Below are 7,327 nucleotides of genomic sequence, written 5' to 3' on the forward strand. Positions count from 1 at the left end.
TTATCTTAAAATCTGCATTCAAGAATTTAACAATAGACACAGGATGATGCAAACAAACGCAACATTACATACCAGAAGTGAGAGATAATACATCCACACACCAAACTTAAGAAAAAAAAGAGCAGGAATATTCAAAATTTATAGCAGCTTGATGCAGTTCAAATCAGCTGCTGAAGCATTCCCAATTTTCCAATTTGCATTTTCATGTAAATACAACACAACACACGACTGCAGCAGATAAGAAAAGTCTCACGGATGATACAGCCCTTTCCTTTGGCTCAGCACGCACATTTGACACACTCGCCAACAGCCTCATTAAGTAGAAAGCACAATTTGTCACATCGACGCGACAACACAGCCAAAAAGGCTGCGGACCTCATAAACAACACAAACAAAAATAAAACAATAATAATATTTTTTTTTTTAAAGCTGTTCAAATCCAAAAGTCTCGTTGATGCCATGGCTGCTGCAGCATCACTCTAAACATTTTTATTTCTGGGAAGAGAATTCAAAACTCACCCTCGGGAGATTCAAAGTTGTCAAGAAAAGAGGTTTCTACATGTCCAGGGTGCAACACGGTCTTCCATCTTTAAACGGTGCCAAAACTCAAAACGAAGAAGGTGCTTTTAGGAGTAGACAGCGTCGTTTCTTTGTCAAACCCAGCGACGGTCAGAGTTGAGGTGTTGCGAGCGAGCAGAACAGCCGCTGCTTCCTTGCTCCTCTCTTCTCCTCTCTCCTCCACTGGCTGAAGCGCGGCCCACTTTAAACTCAAGTGACGTCATGGGTGCTGGTGCTGATGCTGCACCATCATCCTGCCTCTTCTCTCTCACACACACACACACACACACACACACACACACACACACACACACACACACACACACACACACATCAATCAAAATCCTTCGGATAAAAACGACCCAATTCAGAAACACACTCCACTTATATGCTACAACCTGTAGCTTTATGGACATTCTTGAAAGATTATCTGCCTGCTAGATATACCTGCCTGCTACAGCTCAATATAATATGAGAGGAAAGGAGGTAAATTGCCCGGAAGAGCTTAATTATTGTAATTACATCCTATACTTTTTTCTGCCAGGATGCACATTTCAGTTCTCCTCTGAACCATTCAAAAAAGATGCGACTACCCAGCCAAGTAGAAGGTTTTCCTCCGATATTTAAGTTTGATTCTTCAAAATCCACCAGCACCAGCTCACCCTGGTGTGTGCCTGTGTAACTTCATGCATGATGTCTTCGTTGAAAGGAAGGCATTTTAAAAGCTTCATTTTCTATAGGCTATTTTTCATTCTTAAATTAAAACAGGAATGAGTTGATTCTAGGTTTTGTCCGTCTGGTGAAACCCTGGTGCTCGGTAATGTTGCCGTGAACGCTCACTAGAGGTGGAGACGGAGGAGAGTCCAGCACAGCACGGGTACCCCCTGATGAGTGCCCAGCCCAACAACTCTTCCAAGATTCATTTCCATTTCATACCCTTTATATATTTAAAAAAATAATGATTATCCTTGATGTCATCTTTTCCCGAAATCGGTGAGCCTGCAGACCGGGCAGTTTTCCACCATTAGAGTTGCTTATCACAAGAGGATGGAAAAGAGTAGCAGCTAAATAGCACACAGATTCAGGGGTACATTCACATGCGGGATGTGCCTGCTGGTTTTCTAGCCATATACATTTGGGGGTGGATGACGTGACCCTTATGAAGTAGAAAACTAAATTTTAAAACAAATGAAACTAGTGCTCTGCCACTGCTCACCAGAGCACTAAATATGTATTCATCCACAGCTGAAAGTAGTCCCAGACAATCATTGTGGTACCCATTATCTTAGACTAGAGGTGTAAGGAGGCATTGAGGGACAGACTGATTTTTTTTTTTTTTTTGCTGGAAGAATTACATAGCTCAAGTTGTAGTGTGTATTGTTCAAAATATAAGAACTGCACCATTTCAGGTCAGGGACCAACACCTGACAGAGCTGCACTCCAGCGAGGCCCTAAGCATCTGGAACCAGACCTCGATTCAAGTCAGTACATGTGGTATAAAAGATCGTTAAATTAAGAGTTGAAAATGACAATCAGGTTGACGTTAAAGCTGAAGCTGCTCAAACATCCATCTCCAACATTTAACTTGAAATCTCCTTAAACATCGACTTTAATATTTGAAAGACGCAGCGCCTCAACTTTAAACTTAATCAGTTGTCAAGTGTTTACCGTGAAAAAGCACCAGACTTCACCCAGATATTACATTTTGGTCACTTGGCATCGCAGGCTACAGTTAACTAAATGCAGAAGTGGGTGGCCAGCTGGCTGCCTGCTGCAGAGCCACTCAAGCTGTATTTAAAGACTTTTCACCACTTATCATCTTCCAATATATCAAATAAGCACAGAGGCCCTCTGCATCAACTTCTGAATGTTTCCTAGCCGTTGTGTGAAACAAAACAAAAAAATTCAGTCTTTATGAAACACTCATTTGTTTGTAATCACACCAGCATAGAAACAGAACCATAAATGTTTTTTTTAAATCACAAGTTTAACATTTAAGTTTTTCATGATTACTCCTTTGAACCTCTAACCAGTTGCTTAATACTCTTTGTAAGTAAAATAGGAACGGCATTTGTTAAATAACTAGTAATTCAGCTGAGAAAGAAAATGTTGTCCAGTTACATTGTTGAGTGGTGGCAAGAGGAACCAAACACAGACAAAACTGATGTCTATGACAAGTTATAAGATAAACAGGAAAAAAACCTTACTAAAGAAAGACAAGGAGATTTTTGGTAACGCAGTAGGAGAAGAGCAGGTACGAAAACAAGATTGAAAGAAAAAACAAAGTAAAATACAGGTGGTGGAGCGTGAGGGCAGGGAGGAATCTGATTGGATGAGACACACGGAACAAAGCTGTGAGTGAGGAGGAGGACTAATGAGCTGATGAGACACAGGTGAGCACACGGGAAAGGAGGGAAAAAGATATACACAGGAAAAACAAGCAGAGTAGGATTGTAACTTTCAGAATAAAACAGGAAATATGTAGAAAAACTTGTGCAAATGAGCAAACAAGGAGCAATAAGAAAATACAGAAAAGCAGAAACTCAAGAGTAAAATAGAAAAGAGTCCAAACCAAAAATCATTGCTGTGCAGGTGCGGTGTAAATAAACTAAGTTTCTTTCCAACTCATACACACGCACACACAAAGGTAGCTCCCCGCATCTGTCCTCCATCACCTATCAGTGTGCCCCGTGTGTGTGCGCACGCGTGTGTGTGTGTGTGTGTGTGTGTGTGTGTGTGTGTGTGTGCGCGCGCGCGCGTGGTCACAGCTCCATCTTTTTCAAGTACTTCTAACTCAGATGAAATGTTTCTGTTTTCGGCTCTTCTTTGGAAATACCGTTGCAGTCACGTTCAGAGTGTTGCTGTCCTCTGTGTGCCGTCTTTGGCTCATCTCCAGATGAACTACATCTGGCCAAAAGTAAAAGAAGACACAGTTTGCGTTTGTATTAGCTTGCTGAGTTATCTCATCCAAACAGACAGGCACAGCCGCACCTTCCCTCTGCTGCTAGCTAAGGGACATAATGATCAGTGTGAAACATGAAAATCCATTCCGCAACTCAAGGATCTGCAAACAAAATTTTAATCCTTTTTGGAAATACTCTGAAGTTATTTATTCCCCTCCTTGATTTTTTTTTCTCCTTTGTTTGGAACGATCATTTTCATGCTCTGTTCTATTCTCGTTGCCAGTTGTGGAAAATCATATATTGCTAGAGGCATATTCTATAGAAAGAAAGATGAAGAAGTTATAGCCTGCACTTAAATATTCTCCATCCCGGAGGGACGGGGAGGAACATTCAAGGTGAAGGAAACAATCTTATCCACATGTAGTCAATAATGTTGAACGGTTATTTTAAGAATGCAGGAGTACACACTCGTCCCCATCCTGTGACTCATTTCCTGCTTGAGATGTTGAACACATTTTACATGTTTGAGACCTCAACTGCTGGCTTTTTCCTCTCAGCCGGAGCAACTGGCTGCTGTTATCGACTGCTTCAGAAGCTGCCTCTGTGTCCTGCTGTAATCCCTGACCACAAATCCCCGACTCCCCAAACAAAGTAGTGGTGGATGAGGCAACAAATCCACAGCATCAAACAAGACATAGCGTATTCTGGTTCTCCAGCATCGCTGCTCGTCCTCGATCAGTGCATCTGTGCGCGTCCCTTTTATGTCTCATCTGCTGTCTCCTCGTGGCACGCTGAAGTCTGGAGAGTAAACGTGTTGGAGCTGGAAGTTGGTGGCCTGTCTGATGTCTGTAGCAATGTTCAATTCCCAGCGCCCCTAAAGTGTGCTGGCTCTGTGCTGATTTCTCACTTGTTTGCATTTAAGGGTCAGTCCACACAAAAAGAAACATGAAGTCATCCAATTTAGCGTTTACAAGCTGTGTATGGACATTTAAATCACATCACAGGATGAAAGGACATTTCAAGTTGTCACATGTGACCCCTCAGTGGTATCGAAAATGGATGGATGGTTCCAGCCCTTATGCACCATCACGCACCGCTTAAATGTAATAATTTTGATTCTATTAACGCGAATGGAATGAATTATAGCAACTTGCTTCAAAATGGTTTATTTTTGCTTTCTTGAATAATCTTTCACTATTTTTGATGATCCGTTGGGTTAGGGTCATTTAATGATTTTTAGTTTCTTAAGGAGTTAGTGAATGTGTCCCACTTTGTAAGACATGTCAGATTAATGCATTCCGTTTTCAGTTATTGTAATATGATTTAACAACAGCAGCACAGTGGTGCAGTGGTCAGCACTGTCACCTCACAGCAAGAAGGTCCTGGGTTTGAGCCCCGGAGTCTCCATGTTCTCCCTGTTCCAGTGTGGGTTCTCTCTGGTACTCCAGCTTCCTCCCACAGTCCAAAGACATCAAGAGGGGACGAGGCTGATTGATACTCTAAATTGACCGTAGGTGTGACTGTGAGTGTGAATGGTTGTCTGTCTCTATGTGTTGGCCCTGCGATGGACTGGTGACCTGTCCAGGGTGAACCCCGCCTCTTGCTTGAAAGCTGCTGGGATAGGCTCCAGCCCCCCCCCCCCCCCATAATACACTCTTTTGCCAAGCAATAACAACAAAAAAAACATACATACACACAACACACATTTTTTTCATCTGTACAAGAGTTGCTGCTATATTGTGGAGCATTTCAGGACAATGGAATTTTTATTTTTCACAGCCTGGACATGCCAGAGTCTTGGAACAATGTTGACTTTTATGCAGCATTATTTTTTCCAGATTAAAAAAAATAACAAAAAATTTTCTTTGACTAACCGGAGGACAAATACGTCCCACTGAAACCCATTAGAATGTTTTGATCAGCAAAAAATCATGCATTCTATTATATTGGGCTTTCATTCTGGACTACTGCCTTCAAAAGGATAACGCTTTCTTTCTTTGTCTTTGTTTTTTACCTTTAGGGCAAATACATTCATTCCCCTTTGTTTTTCCCCCCTTTGTTTTTCTTTCTTTCTTTTTAAAAAAGAATGACAAAAGATGAGTGTGGAGTGCATGAACGTATTGAGAAAGTCCATAAAAATCTATTTTACTGATCACTGACATGTCTCAGTCAGAATATGAGTAAGACATGAAGAAAAGCTGGAATTTTGAAGACGCTTCAGAATGGAAGCCTAATTTGACGGAGTAAAGGATTTCATTATTTTAATGGTTTTGGGATCATTAATTTTGATCATAACTGCTTTTAATGGTGTATTTTATGCTTTATATACAGCAGAAGCATTAAAAGAAAATCAGATTCTGCGCAAAAAAAGCATAAAAATAAATGTTGTTGAAAATCAATGATGTGTCCCTGACAGTGATAATATTAATTATGCTGAAAATGTATTTTTCCTTCATTTTATAAAGAAATTACCATTGTGGGTTTTTTTTTTTTTAAACAGGGGATCTATTATTTTCCACAATATTCTGTGATATTCAATCATTCTAAACAGATAAGAACATTTTTGGTGTAAACAACTGACCAGAAACTGTAAATAACTATGTCTGTATTCTATATTAGCAATATTGTTGATTTCATTCAGGAGCGGATCACCAGTGTTAGCTCGCTGCTGGACTCCCACTGCAGCTCTCTGAACTACAGTCGCCTGCAAAAACGAATACAGATGTGATGTCATAAAATCCTGCTCACCAGCGCACGTTTTAATTTAAATTGAAGTGAGACGCTTTCATCAGATTCATGCGTCCTCGTGCAGAGTTAAGGTCAAACATCTGAGTAGGTGACATAAACAGAACACCTCTCTGAGAGACGGAGGACTTTGAATACAAATGCTCACCGTTTTCAGCCTCCTAAATTAAATTCCAGTCAGCTGGAGGGTAAATCTCAGACACTATAGAGCCAAACCTTCAAATGAATCTGTATATGCTTGATGAAAAAGCCTTTTATGTGAATAATATCTGTTACGTGACTGCACTGGCTCACAGCGCCTCTGAAGGACGCGTCTCATTCTCACAGGTTATGCGCACTGAAAATATCATTCTTTTTTGAAAGTGAGGCCGTTTTATGGCCCGTGTGGGAGTCAACTATTATAGTCTGGTCTGATGTGCTTGGGTGCCCACACCCCAATTTGTCAAAAGCAACTTAGAATTAATATGATTCTTGTCCATGAGATTGAGACAGGTCACAACTAATCTTTTCTTCTCTGTCACTCCCGGTTTATGAAGAAGAAGATGATTTTGGAAGCTTGATGCTTTTTGGTAAACCAAGCACGGCTCACTGGCCTTGTGAGTGCCAGGACAGTCTGCTGAGACTTCGCAGCAGATTATTAGAATTGCAGCCAGTTTCAAGTTGTGCTTGATATTTAATCCAAATGGCTGGAGTAGGACTGACAGCTGATTCATCATTCACTGGACGAGTTGACAGGCTCCTGTCTGAAGCAGCCCACCAACCTCTGACTAACAATCGGAGAGAGTCAACATGCACCTCAAATACAGCGGGACAAGAGCAAAGAGGTTCTTCTATCTTTTAGTTACCTACAGGAACATCTTGCATTGAAGAGTGTAAAAATTGAATAAACAATTTTAATACTCAAACTGCAAAGCTGCAGACAGTTTTATGACATGGAGAAGTGAGAGAATTGTGATTTTGTTTGTTTTTAATTCAAGCATGTTAATCCGTGCTCCTGCAAAAGTCCCACTGGCCATGATAAAAGACACTTAATATATGAAATGGGGTCCATTAAATCATATGCTGGTGCTGATGAGATTTTGGGCTTCAATAAATAAATCAGATGCAGAGCTAGATTTGAT

The 7,327-nt window shown here is 40.8% G+C and overlaps 1 protein-coding gene across 1 annotated transcript in view; it reads right to left on the bottom strand.

Moving 5' to 3' along the window:
• Positions 1-2,837, bottom strand: part of megf11 (multiple EGF-like-domains 11) — a 78,655-nt gene extending 75,818 nt beyond the window's left edge. Inside the window, exons 1-2 of the mRNA XM_086209089.1 lie at positions 2,766-2,837; positions 520-818 (exon numbers count right to left, since the gene is read on the bottom strand). The gene's annotated coding sequence lies outside the window, so the exon portion shown is untranslated. The remainder of the gene's footprint in view (positions 1-519; positions 819-2,765) is intronic.
• Positions 2,838-7,327: the final 4,490 nt, after the last annotated feature.

Source organism: Aulostomus chinensis, chromosome 7, assembly GCF_037954235.1.
Source record: "Aulostomus chinensis isolate RoL2024-O1b breed Wild chromosome 7, RoL_Achi_v1.0, whole genome shotgun sequence".
Classification (NCBI taxonomy): Eukaryota; Metazoa; Chordata; class Actinopteri; order Syngnathiformes; family Aulostomidae; genus Aulostomus; species Aulostomus chinensis.